Genomic DNA, 16975 nt, shown 5'->3' with positions numbered 1-16975 from the left:
GTTGTACAACTGTGTTCATGTTTTAATGCACAGAACCTATGAATGTATCACCTTGTGTGGTATGGTGGTTTGAGTGAACTGCCTCCAATGGCCTCATATGCTTTGAATATTTGGTCCCCAGCTGGTGGCAATTTGGGAGGCGGAGACTTGCTGGAGGAGGTGTGCTGCTGAGAATGGATTTTGGGATGTTATAGTCCAGCTCCCCTTTGCTAGAGCAAGTGTTCTCTTGCTGCTACCTTCCAGCTGATGTGACAAGTTGTGATGTCTGGTTTTTGCTCTGTCAGGTCATAACAAAGTTTCCCCTTAAGACTGTTAGCCAAAGTAAACCCTTTCCTTCCCTATGCTGCTTTTGGTTGTTTTGTTCCAGCAACTAGAAGGTTAAGTGCCATGTATGGTGAAAGGGTCTTTGTGGATGTGATTAGCTCCAGGTCTTGAAACGGAGAGATGCTTCTGGATTATCTGAGTATGCCTCTATAAGCACAAGGTTCCGTGTGAGGCATGAAAGTCAAAGTTAGAGAAGATGCAAGGATGGAAGCAGAATCCAGAGAGGAGGAAAAAGCTGCCTTGGTGGCAGAGGAAGTGGCCACGAGGTGGAGACATAGATGGTAGGTCGAAAAAGCAAGGAAACTGAGCATCACTTTGACTTCAGTGAAAAGATTGTGGGCTAATGTTATTTGAAATTAATTAAATTTGTGGTGCTGTATTGCCATAATAATAGGGAACTATGTACAGTTGTTTTTAATGTAAAGTTCTTTTGTAGAGGCCTCTTGCAAGACCCTGGTAGGGACTCTGGAGCTACAATCACATGGCTATGTGTTTTTGTAAAATTTGAAAAAATAAGTATTTGAATTACCTCTGAGTAAGACTGCTTTATTTTTCTATTAGGTCTTCCTCAGGAATTTTTTTCTCCTGGGGAACATCGGATGGTTAGAGGCATTTGGGGCTCTGATTAGACAGAAGAACAGTAGAGGACCCTTTGATTTGTATTTAGTAGGGTGTATTCTCATGATTGATGGTCACTCTGTGCAGTATTAAGATGTCACTGGGGTATACAAATAGCTCATACAAAGACTCATAGAGCTGGATGTGGTGGTGCACGCCTCAGGAGGCAGAGGTAGGAGGATTACTGTGAGTTCAAGGCCACCCTGAGACTACAGAGTGAATTCCAGGTCAGCCTGTGCTAGAGAGAGACCCTACCACACACACACACAAAAGTCTTTTCATTCCACTAAGTCAAAGCCTCAGATATGGAGATTGAAGGCAACATAAGAATTGTGTAGCATGCTGTTCATTTCCTTAGTCTCATCAGAAAATAAAATCAAACAACAAAAACCTGTCTTCTTAGTGCTATAGTGTCTAAAATTTTCAGATTGAACAAAAGTAGTAATTCATGAAGAAGAAAAGATAAATTTGAAGGTAAGCAATCCATGAACTTTCAGGTTCTTTGATAAGGCTATAAAGGAAGAATAAATTATATCAATATATTGGGAGAGTACTCAAATTATATGATAGCATTTGTAGGATCAGTGAACATACTATAAACACAGTGACCACAAGGATGGCATCAATTACAAATTAATTAATATGTCATCAATTTAAAGAATTTAGATAATTAATTACTGTACAAATAGATGTGAAACACCCTAAGTTTTTTTTTTTTTTTTCCAGAGCTGGAAATTAAACCTAGGGCATTGTGCATGCTAGCTAAACACTCTGTCATTAAGCTATATCCCTAGCCTGCCTTGAGATTTCAAAATTCTTTTTTATTTAATGGGTGGGAGGTGGGGGAGAGAGAATTGACATGCCAAAGCCTCCAGCCACTGAAATCAAATTCCAGATACGTGTGTCATCTTGTGCGCATGTACAACCTTACTCGCCTGTGTCACCTTGTGCATCTGGCTTACGTGGGATCTGGGGAATTGAACTTGGGTCCTTAGGCTTCTCAGGCAAGTGCCTTAACCTCTAAGCCATCTCTCAAGCCTGAGATGTTAAAATTCTTATATGAAAGAGATGTAGAAAATCTGCACACTTGAAACCAATTCTAACATTTAGATGATATTGCCAGGAATGAATGGTTAGAATCAGTATACAGTTCCTGAATAGATGGCATCCAAAAGGGTGGTTCGCTTGGGTCAGTAGTGTGAGAATTCAGAGGTGGGGCAGTCACTGCTCAGAGGAAGTCATCTTGGCTGTAAGAATAAGTTGATAACCGGAAAAAAAGATGAAGGGCTTGCATGAAAGAATGTTTCAGCAAATGAACATCCTACTACTTGATCAGGCTTGGCTGAACATATGTCACAGCAAGTCAAAGTGGGATGTAAGCGTAAGCAGTAAATGTTTTTGATAAAGAGCGTCTAGGGAAATGGCTCAGCAGTTAAAGGCATTTGTTTGTGAAGCCTGGAGACCCAGGTTCAATTCCCCAACATCCACATAAAGCCAGACACCCAAACTGGTGCAAGCATCTGGTGTTCATTTGCAAGAACAACAACAACATACACATACACACACACACACCACAGAAATACTAGTTATAAAGTTACTATTGCTAACTTGCCAATTTGGATGCTAAAACATTTACCCAGAAGTCAGTCACTACCAAATTGATGTTTATACCACCTAGTAAAAGATCGTTCTTGCCTTTGAAATTTCTCCTTAGTGGTGGGGGTAGGACGCACATTTACAGAATGCTCCTGGCCTCTCACTGGAGAAACCTCTTCCAGGTGTGTCTTTCTCTTCTGCAGAAGCTCCATGTCGGGGTACTTTGCCTAAAGCAATTAACAGGCCGAGCCGCTGTGCGGACCTCCGTCCTGCAGGGGGCGCGCAGACCGCCGTGGCGCGAGGCCGCTCTGGGCCCGCAGGAGCTCCATCTGTGTCTGTGTCTGGCCCCGCCCCGCCCGTCGCTGCGCGGGGAGGAGGAGCCGCTGCCTCGGTGGCCGCTGCTCGTGTCTCAGGTACCTGGGCCAGGGCCGTGGGCTGCGACCGGACGGGAACCCCTGACACTTGTCTGGCGGACCTTGAAGGCTGTCTGGGGTCCAGCCGAGGGCCTGCGGGGTTGTGGGCGGCCTGCTCCCCTGCCCCTTGCAGGCCGAGGATGTCGGCGTGGGTCGGAGGAGGCTTCCCCCCTGGCTGGGCGGGTGGGGAAAGGCCGGGCAAAGGCCTGCCAGGATGCTGGCAGCCTTGGCAGACCCGAGCTGTGGTTGTCCGCGGAAATCTGGAGCCCTCGGAAGCCCCTGCTCGACCCCAGACAGACATTTAAATCCTCGTGAGGCCTGGGAGCCGTGGGCACTTAAAAAAAAAAAAAAGATGATTCCCCCCCCCCCCAACGTTAGTCCAGAAAGTTCCTGGCGGGTCATGAGTTCATAGTCTGGGCAGACAAGGGAGCTATGAGTGATCTGGCCAGCATGTCACATTGCCCACGTCCAGACAGCTTTCGCACCCATTCCACTTCGGTCTCAGGTGATCACAGACTTCCATTCTTAATTCACATGGATCATTGAGATGCCAATGGTTTCTCTGCAGATTTTCTCACGAGTGCCTCGAGAAAAAGGCACTGGTTCTCTAGAATGTTCCGCACCGTTCAGAATTGGCTGCAGAACGTAATGGAGTGAATATATACCATCGAACAGTTTTCATTCTTGAAAACATTAACTGTGGCACCTAGGAGCTTGAAGGGCCTTGCTGGGAGCGGTGTGGATGATTTCTTCAATACAATAACAGCTTATTTTGTATCAGCCATTGTGTTGAGTGATTTTAATACACGTATTTTAGTTAATCCTTGCAGCAGCTCTTAACAAGTACCATCTCTAACTTACAGATAAGGAAACTGAGGTGCAGACTCTTAACTTGTCTGAGGTCAAACAGCTGTCAAAAGGTAAGTGGGGTCTACACTCCTCCCTTACTCTGGTTTCTTGGTTCTGTTGTCTGTCCAAACATGGCAGTGTTCTGTAAGAGTTTTTGTTTGTTGATAGAATTTGTAGTCTGAACTGATTTCTCTTAAACAATGTGGCAGTTCACAACAGTCTTGTACCAACTCCTTTTTAGTTTAGAAAGAGTTTAAGGAGACGGAGTGTTTGCTCACTAAGGGTTATGTAGTATTGCAATAATAATAATAATATTTGTAAATCTGGACCAAGTCTTCACACTGCAGTACAGTTTGACTTGTGTTTGGTAGCATTGGTTGTGTTTTCACACCACTTTTAGTGAGTTCATCTTGCTTTCGCTATATTGTGGTAGCAGGCCAACAGGAAACCAAGCTAATGTTTTACAGGATATCGGAAATGGATCTGAAGGAAGCTGTGAAGTCATAAAGAAGAGATTTGGGGTGTGGTATTTAGAACAAACTCAAATTCATAATTCAGTTATGAGAGAGAAAGGGTTTTCACAATTCCTGTTATTGTTAGAATAGAAATTGTTATTTCCCACTGCTTTATGAATGCTTTATCAGGATGTGAGAGTTAGCTATTCAGCATTCATGCAGCAGTCATAACAGACTACCTTTCACTGTGAGGGACTGCACTAAACAGTATTAAAAAAAAAAGCCCTTGTCACGGGGCTAATATTCACTGGATGAAGGCAAGGATAATAAAATAATGTTTTTTTTTTTTGTTTGTTTTTTTGAGGCAGTGTGTCACTCTAACCCAGACTGGCCTCGAACTCAAGTTGATCCTTTTGCCATGGCCTCCTGAGTGCCTGGTTTAAAGCAGTGCACTACCAAACGTGGATAGCAACATAATTTAAAAATTAAAAAGTCAGGGCTGGAGAGATGGCTTAGTGTGCTTCTTGCACCAGCATGAGGGCCTGAGGGGCCTGAGACTGTTTAAGTCTCCAGACTCTACATGAGACAGCTGGGTGTGACCATGTGCACCTGGAATCCCAGTCACGCAGAGGAGCAGAGACCTGGGACTCTTCAGAGTCCTGAAAGCTCCGGACTTAGTAAAAGAGACTGTGGCAGAAGAGCCGCGGAGCGGCTCACCAGATGTTCTCCTTCGACCTCCACAGGTGAGGGAGCCCTGCCTCAGGCAAGCATATGGGGTGCTGCAAGGACACATACATGTGCATATATCACACATACCACACGACCTTATACACACATAAGCGAAAAAAAAAAAAAGGAAAAACCAGATGGCAGAAATTATTAGGAAGAAAAAATAAAGCAGTGAATGAAGGTGGGTAGGAAGTGCTGGGAAAAGAACGAATACACTCCGCGGAGAGCATTCTTAAGCAAAATCGCTGCAGGATAGCCATTGGGGGAAGAGCTTATGAATATGTCAGACAAATAGGAAAGCCCAGAAAATGCCCGTTTGTCAGAGGACGAACAAGGAGTCCGCTGGCGCTGAGCAGGAGGAGGAAGAAAGGAATGCCGTAAGAGACAGTGAGTCCTAGTAAAGAGTCATGTCCACTCTGAACGAGGAGGGAGGTGGTCTGAAGGAACTGAGCCAAGGAGAGGGAGGACTTCGCTTCGCCTTGTGAAGGATTGGCACTCTGACCACCGTGTTCAGAATGGAGTGTATGAGCAGAAACGGCAGTGGACCACTTAGGAGGTCCGTGCAATAATCTGGATGGGTGATAACTTGGCTTAAGACAGATGGTGGAGGTTACTTCTCATTCTTCATGTGTGCATTCAATGAACCTACCTTATAGCCTGCAACTATAGTACAAAGCCCTATATGAGTGCATTAGTTTTTTCCCCCTTTATACACATAGCTATGGTAAAATTTACTTAATAAAATGGCACAGTAAGAGATAACCAACAGTTAGGGTGACACACTGCCTCAAAAAACTTTAATTTATAACCCTCACCTTTGTCCAGTGAATATCAGCTCTATGACAAGGACTTTAAAAAAAATTATTTATTTACTTATTTATTTGAGAGTGACAGACACAGAGAGTGAAAGAGACAGAAACAGAGGGAGAGGGAGAGGGGGAGGGAGAGGGAGAGAATGGGTGCGCCAGGGCCTCCAGCCACTGCAAATGAACTCCAGACGCGTGCGCCCCCTTGTGCATCTGGCTAACATGGGTCCTGGGGAATCGAGCCTGGAACTGGGATCTTTAGGCTTCACAGGCAAGCACTTAACTGCTAAGCCATCACTCCTGCCCACGACAAGGACTTTTTAGGATACTGTTTAGTCCCTCACAGTGAAAGGTAGTCTGCATGACTGCTGCATGAATGCTGAATATGCTCTCACATCCTAATAAGGCATTCATAAAGCAGTGGGAAATAATTTCTGTTAGGAGAGCTTGGTCTCTGTGAAAGTATCTTATTTATGGTGTCCACCTCTCTGGTTTGAGATGACGTAACGCCTGCATAAGGAGGCTGGGTGAGGTGAGGGAGTGATACGAGCATAGTGACGTGGGTTACACAGGACTGGGGACACTGCAATACTGATACTGCAGCCGCTGATCTGATAACCAAGAAGGCTACTAAATGACTAAGGGTTGATAGTGGAAAGAGGAGATACTGAACAAAGTAGTGAATCATGTGTAGGTTGGAGCAAAGCTGGATGGCTTCTGATTGCATCACACTACTCAGATTGTGTGTGGCTTAAAGCTTACAAATGATTTCTGGAATTTTCCACTTAATGTTTTGAACCATGACTGACTTTGGGTAACTGAAACTATGGAAACTGAAGCCATTGCTAGGGAGGGGGGCCTAATGTAGTAAGAAACAGTGATACTCTGTATATAGCTGATAGGATTTGATGCTAGATTTAAAAAAATGCACCTGTGAGAATGAACGAGAAAGGCATGCTGTATGGTCTTTGGTCGGAATTGTTAGATGGTGGAGAAGACTCAGGCTGTGTGGCATAGGAAGAAGGAACCAGGAGATTCGTTTCAGTCAAGTTTGTGATGCCTGCTCAAATGGATTATGAGAGACTGTGGTTCAGGAGAAAGGATTGTTTGGAAACAAACATTTGGTAGTTATTAGCAGAAAAGTATTGTGTTAGCCTTTAGTTGGTGTGGTAAAATTCCTGACATAGACATGTTAAAAGACTGATTTTTGGCCGGCCATGGTAGCGTACACCTTTAATCCCAGCACTTGGGAGGCAGAGGTAGGTGGATTGCTGTGAGTTTGAGGCCACCCTGAGACTACATAATGAATTCCAGGTCAGCCTGAGCTAGAGTGAAACCCTCTCTGCGAAAACCAAAGGGGAAGGAAAGGCTGATTTAGGCCCCCAGAGTGGTCCTTTTGCTTCTGGACCCGAGGTTATGAGAGCATATGGCACAGGTGGTTCATCTCCTGGCAGACTGAAAGCACACACATGCTCATGCACACACACACATGAATTTTAAAAATGCAACCCCCAGGGCTGGAGAGATGACTGGGTGGGTATGAGCACTTGCTGAGCAATCATGGGGAACTGAGTTTGATCCTAAGCACTCACATAAAAAGTCAGGCATGGCCGGGGCGTGCCTGTCATCCCAGCAGGGGTTGGAGGCAGGAGGAGCACTGGGGCTCCCTGATCAGCTAGTCTCCCAAACAGGAGAGTTCCAGGTTCAGTGAGAGACTCCGCTTATCTCAGGGAAATAGGACGGAAAAGCAATAAGGGACCCTGACATCTTCCTCTGGCATACTTGCCACAGCACACATAGAAATCAAAGGACAACTTTCAGCACTTGGTCCTCATAGTCTACGTCATTTGAGGCAGGGTTTCTTTCTTTTGACGTCATGCTGTATTTTGCTATGCTCGCTGTGTGTTTTCCAGAAAATTGCCCTGTCTCTGGCTCCCATTTTGCTGTTAGTGTGCTGGGATTACAGAAGATTGAACTTATGTACTTAGGCTAATATTTGTCTTGGGACAGAGTAAAGGAATTATATTTTCCATTATAAATGAATGGTTCAAGTTCTTTTGCAGGTATTCTTTTGGGTTTGATGTCTGGCTTTAAAAAATATTATTTATTTATTATTTGCAGAGCGGGGGGGGGAGGGAGGGAGAGGGGAGAAGGAAGAGAATGGGTATGCCAGGGCTTCCTGCCACTGCAAATGAACTCCAGACACATACACCCCTTTATATATCTGGATTTATGTGGGTCCTGGGGAATCAAACCCAGGCCATCAGGCTTTGCAAGTAAGTGCCTTTTACTGCTGAGCCATCTTCCCAGGTGGGTATCTGGGCTTTTGGGACAAGGTCTCATGTAGCCCGAGTTGGCCCTGGTCCCATAGGACGACCTTGGACTCCTGATGCTTCCACTTTCCAAGGCTGGCATTGTAGACGTGCACTGCCACACCAGAGAGAAACAGTTCATTTGTATTTCCATAACCTTGAGAGAGAAAAGCAAGTTGTCACAACAAATGTTTTACACAAAATAACTCTTAAGTCCAAAGACTTCCTAATCAAAGTGTACAGCTTATCAGGTGTGGTGGCACACATCTTTAACCCCAGCACTCTGGGAGGCAGAGGTAGGAGGATCTCTGTGAGTTCAAGGACACCCTGAGATTACAAAATGAATTCCAGGTCATCCTGGGCTAGAACAAGACCCTACCTTGAAACTCTACGCACTGCCCCACAAAAATGTACAGTTTACAATATTGTAGTTGGTCATGTAGTCCACATGAAATTAAGAGATTAGAATCTAGAAAATCAAAAGCTCATATTCAATAATAAGAATGCAGTTTCAAGCCGTGTGTGTTGGCTTGATCCCAGCACTTGGGAGGTGAGGTAGGAGGATCGCCATGAGTTTGAGGCCACCTTGAGACTACACAGCGAATTCCAGATCAGCCTGAACTAGAGTGAGACCCTACCTTGAAAAATTAAAAAAATAAATAAATAAAAAGACTGCAGTTTCAACAAAAATAAAGAAGTAATGAAAGAAGCTAGTGTGGTGGCACACACCTTTAGTCCCAGCGCTCGGGAGGCAGAGGTAGGAGGATGGCTTTGACTTTGAGGCCATCCTGAGACTACATAGAGCATTCCAGGCCAGCTGGGCTAGAGTGAGAGCCTCCTCGAGAAACCAAAACAAACAAACAAAAAGAAGTGAGAGAGATTGCAAAGTGTGAGAACATTTGAAGCCAGAGGAATCAGAAAATATGGAATATGGAATACGATACCATTACGTTGCTACCAGTTAATATAGAGAAGTTTTTGCTCACAAGTTAAAAAAGCAACATACGTGATATATATAGAATGGAGAAAAAAATGAAAGTTATAAAAATTTTCAATTAAGATCACAAAAGGCAGAAAAATATGAATAAAAACAATGGCAATAAGTAGAAAACAGTAATGAGTATGTTACATTATTAACCTACTATAGTAGTACTCTTGTTTTATTCTGTTTTTTAAAAAATTATTAAATATTTAGTAGAGAGAGAAGCAGGTAGAATGGACATGCCAGAGCCTCTAGCTGCTGCGAACAAACTGTAAATGCATATGCCACCTGCGCATCTGGCTTATGTGGGTCCTGTGGAACTGAACCTAGGTTTTTTGGCTTTGCAGGCAAGTGTGTTAACCACTAAGTCATCTCTCTAGCCCTTATCCTGTGTTTTTTTTTTTCAAATATTTTTATTTATTTGCAAGGGGGTGGTGGATATAAATAGGCACACCAAGGTCTATAGCCACAGCAGATGAACTCCAGATGCATGTGCCACTTTGTGCATCCATCTTTATATGGATACTGGGGAACCCTGGTGGTTAGTCTTTGCAGGCAAGGGCCTTAACCGCCAAGCCATCTCTCCAACTCCGTTTCATCCTGTTTTGAGAGAAGAACTCACTGTGTAGCACAAGCTGCCCTCCAGGTTTACCATGTAGCCCAGGCTACCCTTGAACTCTAAATCTTCATATCTCCCAAGTGCTGAGATTACAGGGATGTGCCACAGTGTTCGGCTTTAAGAGTAGTCATTTTAAATGCTAGCAAAAAGTGCTGGTGGTGCAATCACCAACTAAGAAACAGATTGTTGAGGTGGGTTAAACCAGGCTTGGGAGATGGCTGAGTACAGTGCTTGTGGTGCAAGCCTTAGGACCCGAGTACAGATCCCCAGAATGTGTGTCACACGCCACACCTGGTAGCATGCACCTGAACTCTTTGCACTAGGGGAGCAGAGACAGCGAATCCCGGGGTGCACTGGCTAGCTGTTCTAGTTGAACTGGGGAGTTTTAGGTGCAGTGAGGGATCCCAGCTCAAGGTGGAAAGCAAGTGAAGAAGACCCCCAGTGTTGACCCCTGGCCTTCACTCACACATGCACGCAAAACCACACCGATGGTTATATGAATCAAAACCACTTTGTACTTCCAAGTGTGTCACAAATGTCAATGTACGTTAATAAACGTAAATACTATCTGTCAATCAACAATAGAAAAAATACTCAGCCATACATTGTCTGTAACACTTTATTTTTATTTATTATTTGAGAGAGAGAGAGGGAGGAGAGGCAGAGAGATAGATAGAGAGAGAGGAGAGGCAGAGAGATAGAGAGAGAGAGAGAGAGAGAAAGAGTGGGCATGCCAGGGCCTCCGGCCACTGCAAATGAGCTCCAGACGCATGTGCCACGTTTTGCATATGGCTTACATGGGTCATGGGGAATTGAACCTGGGTCCTTTGGCTTTGCAGGCAAGCGCCTTAACTGCTAAGCCATCTCTCCAGCCCTGTAACAAATACTTTAAAGCTAGTAAGGTACATAGGATAAAAGTAAACATGAAGAAAGATGTATTTTGCTAAATAAATTTAAAAAATATTTTAATGTACTTATCTGAGAGAGGGAGCAAGAAGAAGAGACAGAGAGAGAGAGAGAGCACATGCCAGGGCCTCTAGCCACTGTAAACTCCAGACACATGCATCATTTTGTGTATCTGGCTTATGTGGGTCCTGGGGAATTGAATCTGGGTCCTTAGGTTTTGCAGGCAAGCACCTTAACTGCTAAGCCATCTCTCCAGCCCCTAAGTAGTTTTTGTTTGCAAAGATGATACACTAATTTTAGGCAGAGCAGGCATCAGAGCAAAGAAAGTTATCAGGGATAAAGAGAGACATTCCATAGTGATAAAAAACACAACAGAATTCACATTCCTCTCAAGATTACATTTACCAGCATAATCCACATTCTTGACCATAAAATATGCATTAATGAATTTGGGAAAATAGAAATTATAAATATTTGCTCTCATATGAGGTGAAGTTAGAAATCAGCAGTAGGAAAATCTCAAATTCTTGGGGATTCACACATTTCAAGAAAGGAATATGTAGAGAAATATCTTGGACTAAATGAGGAAACTCAGCATTTAAACTGTTAGGGGGTTGGAGAGATGGTTCAGCGGTTAAGGTGCTTGCCTGGGAAGCCTAAGGACCCACGTTTGATTCCCCCCTACCCACGTAAGCTAGATGTACAATATGACTCATACTCCTGGAGTTCATTTGCAGTGCTTGGAGGCCCTCATTTACCCATTCTCTCTGTTGGCCTCTCTTTCTCTCTCTCAAATAGATAAATAAAATAAAACATAAATTCTTTCAGGTGCTGCAAACACATGCTGAGAGGAAAAGGCACCGCACCAATGTTTATTAATAAGGGGGAAATCTAAAACCGTCACCCAGGCCTCCACGTTAGGCAGCTAGGATGAGAACAGTGGACTCCAAAGCAGGAAGAAAAGAAGAATTAAAACAGCAATCACTGAAGTTAAAAATAGGAAATTAATAACCAATGAAAACAGAATAGGATTCTTTGAAAAGACCATACAATCAACAAACCTCTAGCTGAAGAACAAGAAAGGACACATACTACCAATAGTTAGACATGAGTGGGGCCTGGTAGCCCATACTTGTAACCCCAGCACTAAGAAGGTAGAAGCAGGAGGATTGAGTTTAAGGCCAGGCCAGCCTGTGCTGCATAGGAAGCCCCGTCTCAAAATATTTCCAAACGACTGGGCATCAGAAGAATGCCGTGTGCCGGCTGTGGTGGTGCATGCCGGTAGGATGTTGCTGAAGATGTGGAGGCAGGAGGATCAGGAGTTTGAGACCAACCTGGGCAAAAGAATACTATGAATAGTAGCCCACAAAGCCTGAAATGCAGTTGAGTGAAAATGAACCTCCTAAAACAGCCCAGGCCTAGGTGGGATTCCCTGATGAATTCTACCAAACATTTACAGAAAAGCTGCACCAGTTCCGTACAACCACATTCAGGGGCTAGGATGAAAGCAGAGGATACTTAACTCGTTCTCTGAGGCCAGTGTTAGTCCTGTACCAAAGTCAGACAAAGATACTATACAAAAAGTAAGTTTGCTACCAGAGTTCTCAGCTTTCAATCTCACCATGTCCAGTGGGGAGAAAGAAGAAAACTCGGATAGCCCAGATGGAAGGCCACGCTGCCATTTCTTGGTTACTGTGTGCTTGCGTGCCATTTTAAATGGCTGTTGCTTGAACAGAGCTTGTCCTCAGCCCACTGTCCAACTGTGTATCCGACAGCTTACAAGGTCCCACAGCCAACGAAGGGATCTAAAGCGTTCTTGGATTTTAAGGGTCTGTGTAGGCCGTAAGTGTAATAGAAGACCAAAATGAATGTGTAGCTTCACGGCATCAGACCACTCCTCAGAGGTGTTGGCTCCCGGGTGCAGCCTCCATGGAGCATATGATACGGAACATGGAGGGGACAGCTGACTGCAGGGCTGTGCTCTACGTTACATTTGTGCCAGGACTCATGAGTAGGGCTGGAACCTTAGCAGTAGAGGTAGCATGTAAAGCTGCAGCTCTCCGAGTCTCGGGATTAGGATTTCTAAAACAGGGAGACGGGGGTAGTTGATGTTGGACGGCCCTCTGGCTCTAAAGCCTTCATGGCAGTAGTTTCTTTCCAGAACATAGTGTCATTCTCCTTACCATTGGAGGTGAGATCTACTTTCAGTTTTGTAGACTATGTAGAAAATACAGAATATTTTGCAGAAATTGTAGTTCCTATATTTTGAAACACCACTGAATAAATGACTAGCAATGATATTCATCAGAACTTTATATACATAAGTCCTTGAAGGTAGGATTAATGAGGGCTAGATTTCTGAATAGGCCTGGGATCACATTTATGCTATTAATTTTCTTTGTAAACTTTTTTTTGAGGCAAGGTCTTGTGTAGCCCAGGTTGGCCTTGAACTCCCTATATAACTAATGATAACCTTGAACTTCTGGCCTGCCTCCACCTCAAGTGCTGGGATTACTGGCATGCACCACCATGCCCAGTTTAATGTGGTGCTAGGGATCAAACCAAGGGCCTTGTGCATACTAGACAAGCACTCTACCTACTGGGCTTCCTCCCCAGCCCCTTGGTAAATATGTGTGTGTGTGTGCACACGCACAGCCACACATGTGCTACCGCAGGCATATGGAGGTCAGAGAACAACTTACAGGTCAACCTTTGTCTTTCTGCCTTTGCTGAGCAGGATCCCTCTGCTCTTCACTGCACTTGCCAGTAGCTTCCAGGAAATTCTGTCTCCACCTTCCATGTCCCAGTCAGTGTGCTGGGATTGCAAGAGCTTGCTACAGCTTCTGGCTTTGGGGGGGGGGAGGGGAGCCTGGGGGTTGAACTTGGGCGATTGAACTCGTTCCCAGTCCATTGAACATTTTTAAGATGAAAAGCCAGGTGCGGTGGCCCACAACTTCAATCCCAGCACTCAGGAGGCAGAGGTAGGAGGATCAAGGCTAGCCTGGGACTGCAGAGTGAGTTTCAGGTCAGCCTGGGTAGAGTGAGACCCTACCACGAAAAATCAAAAATAAAGTGAATGAACTGAAATGAAAATCAGACTTCATCCTAACTCAAAATTTTCACATATTCAGTTAGAATTGTGAGGCACTCCTGCTTCACAGACTTGTCCAGTTGCTTAAATTGAGCTGAAGACAAGGTGGGCCACAAGGGGGCACCATTGTGCCATATGAATAGTGCTGTAGTCACCAGGAAAAAACTGATTTTTAAGAACGTGAGCAAGACCTAGAAGACTTCACATTGACCTCAGGGTTTATTTATACTTATGGATTGTTTGTTATATAATTATAGACACAAATTAGAGAAGAATCCTTTGATTAAAAGTGTTTAAACCTGTCAAAATTACATTCTAAAGATTCTAGAAAATAAAGGTATTAAAATAACTCAAAGTAAGTAGTACATTTATGAATAGTTTTAGATTTATTTGATTAATATATTTTCAGAAAGTTGAATTGTTACTAAACTCTAATAACTCAAACAAACAATAGTTAAATAATAAAAATATTGCCAAAAATATGTCAGATATTCCTGTTTGGTGTCTGATAGTTTCCTGGTGTAGAAAATTAGGTAAGGGTTCTCTTGTTATCCCAGCCAGTAAGAAATGCTTGAGAGTCATGAGTCCAGGAATTTAGTCACTTCCTGTGAAGTAGAAGACATGTCCAAATATTTTACCATTGTTTTTCCACAAAAACTTACTTTGTATGAGAGAATTATAAAGAGTTGCTTCAAAGTATTGGTGCTGGACTATTTCCTGCAAAGTAAGACTCAAGAAGAAACCTCCCAAAATTTATTGTTTTCTTTCTACGGTTTAAAAAGAAGTCACCCCCCCCAAAAAAAAAGTTCATTTGGAGTGAAGTGATAATTAGGAGTTAGTTTAGGATGTGAACACCTGACTAATACTTCCCTCTGTAATCGCTGTCGAAAAGATTTGTTAAGAATCATACAAAACAAAACTACTAGAGTCTCATGGTGAAGATAATGATGGTGTTTACTGTGAGGATTTAGTTATTACAGGAGAAAACAGTCCTGGAATTCTCTTAAGAGCATCTACTAAGTAATAATACCTGATTAACCTAGTTTTAATTGGAACTTGAGATCTTGCACTGGCCCTTTAAAGAGTTTCATTCGGGGGGGAGGGACAAACATTTTTTCCAGTGATGCAGCTACTGACTGGTAAGCCGCTCAAAGCTCCAGGTAAATAACCGTGGCCATGCTTTCGCAGGCAACGTTAGTTAGCTCTGCTCAGCATATCAAGAATTAAAAAAAGATGCCGGACGTGGTGGCAGGGATAGGAGGATGGCTGTGAATTTGAGGCCACCCTGAGACTACATAGTGAGTTCCAGGTCAGCCTGGGCTAGAGTGAGACCCTAACAACAAAATCAAAACAACAAAAATCAATAAATAAATAAGACCTCAAAGTAAATGTTTGCTTATATTATCTGTATTTAGGACAGAAATTCAAACCCTAGCCATAGGATCTGCCTCTCAAATTTAATTCCCGGGCCTGTCTAATACAATATTCCAGAAAATAAATAAGTGAAAATCTTAAATCTAGCTTAGTTTAAGATGAACTTCAAGCCAGATTCTTTAAACGTTTACAGGGAGCAGAGGGTTACTCAAGACTGTTCACAGCGGACTCGCTGACCCATAGAGACGGGGTAAGTCCTGCAAGTACATGTCACAGTCAGCTTTATCTGTTCCTGTCTGTCATCTGAGAACCCATTAGGATAGTCAGGTTTTAACCAGAAAGAGTATTTTTACATTCTCTTGTCTACCTACATTTTGACTGGCTTAAAATGTTAATGAGTTTGAATTTAGGTAATGAGGCAGATACTTTTTTTTTTTTTTTTTTTTTTTTTGGTTTTTCGAGGTAGGGTCTCACTCTGGCCCAGGCTGACCTGGAATTCACTATGTAGTCTCAGGGTGGCTTTGAACTCATGGCATTCCTCCTATTTCTGCCTCCTGAGTGCTGGGAGTAAAGGCATGTGCCGCCACACCTGGCTCGGCATCTTATGATTTTTATGGTTGAAGAGCATTCTATTACATACATGTCATAATTTTGTTCCTGAATTTTAGCACATTAAAAGGGAATTTGCAGGCCTGCCTCCTGAGTTCAGTGCCTCATTACCCACATAAAGCCAGATGCGCAAAGTAATGCATACATCTCGCGTTTATTTGCAATGCAGGAGGCCCTGGTGCATTCTCTCTCGCTTCCTCCCTCCCTCCCTCTCTCTTTCTGCTTGCAAATCAAAAATAAAAAGTGTATGTTAAAAAAAACAACAACATGGAATCTGCAGCTTGGTGGGTTGGCACACGCCTGTAATCCCAGCACTAGGGGGCAAATGCAAGAGCTTCAGGAGTTCAGGGCCAGCTTCCATATGTAATGAGCTCAAGGGCAATCTGGGCTACATGAGACCTTGTCTCAATAAGTAAAAACAAAACAAAACTTACACTAAGTTTAATAAATTGAGGTATGTTCACAACCTCATTAACATTGGTATATATGGTAAAAGTTAAATATATATCTTCAAATAGAAAAAAAAAAACAAAAACCACCTTAGAGTTAGAGGACCCCAGAACCAAAGTGCTGTGATAATAGTAATTTCTAGGTGGTAGGATTATGGATAATAACTTTCCTTTGATCATATTTATTTTCTGAAATATTGTACAATGAAATGTAAGACGAATTACAGGGAAAATGTAAGTGTGACATGGAGTTGGGGATGTAGCTGGTGACTGAGTACTCGCCTAGGTCGCGTGGGGAGCTGGTTATGAAGACCCCTTTTGTCACAGCAGTACAGCCTCGGGCTCGGGAACTTCTCTGTGCCTTTGGAATGTCTCAAACCACCTAGTAAAGAAATTAAGCTGTTGAAGATGAGCAGACTGAAGAAATAAGAGTGAGGTTTCTTAGACATCGATCTGTGGACGTGTATAGATAGGTTGTATGAGGTCAGTTTCTAATACTAGCAATTAGGATTTAATGACTTGGTTTCAGATTCTTGTTTTAGGGAGGTTGTGAGGTTTTTTGTTTTTTGTTTTTTTTTTTAATTTGGAAACCTCTGTATCCTTTTAAAGGATAAAAGTAACCACAAAAGATAAAGCAAATCCATATTTGGGGGCTCCATTTACTATATGGTGTTCATTTTCTCAGTTTTAGTACTTTTCTTTGATATTAGAAAAATGTGGGCAGTAAGATCTGACAGTCTCTCCCCAGCTGTGCCAGTTTTTCTTCAGTTTGCTCAGTTGGTTGTGCTTTGATCTCCAATTAAAATTGCTCAGTAGGCACAAACAGGCGGTTCATCTAAATAA

At 43.2% G+C, this 16975-nt stretch overlaps 1 protein-coding gene across 3 annotated transcripts in view; it reads left to right on the top strand.

Annotated features, from left to right (window-relative positions):
- The first annotated feature begins 2877 nt into the window (after positions 1 to 2877).
- Ankrd46 (ankyrin repeat domain 46) overlaps positions 2878 to 16975 on the top strand; it is a 36501-nt gene continuing 22403 nt past the window's right edge. The window contains exons 1-3 of one of the 3 annotated variants that reach the window (XM_045144401.1): positions 2932 to 2951; positions 3815 to 3871; positions 15268 to 15324. The gene's annotated coding sequence lies outside the window, so the exon portion shown is untranslated. Of the gene's footprint in view, positions 2952 to 3325; positions 3457 to 3814; positions 3872 to 15267; positions 15325 to 16975 lie in introns of those variants that run through there. The other 2 variants (XM_045144400.1, XM_004663044.2) reach the window with 2 other exon arrangements.

Source organism: Jaculus jaculus, chromosome 2, assembly GCF_020740685.1.
Source record: "Jaculus jaculus isolate mJacJac1 chromosome 2, mJacJac1.mat.Y.cur, whole genome shotgun sequence".
In the NCBI taxonomy this organism is placed as follows: domain Eukaryota; kingdom Metazoa; phylum Chordata; class Mammalia; order Rodentia; family Dipodidae; genus Jaculus; species Jaculus jaculus.
The sequence above is the reverse complement of the archived record's forward strand: the minus strand, read 5'-3'. Positions and strand labels throughout refer to the sequence as shown.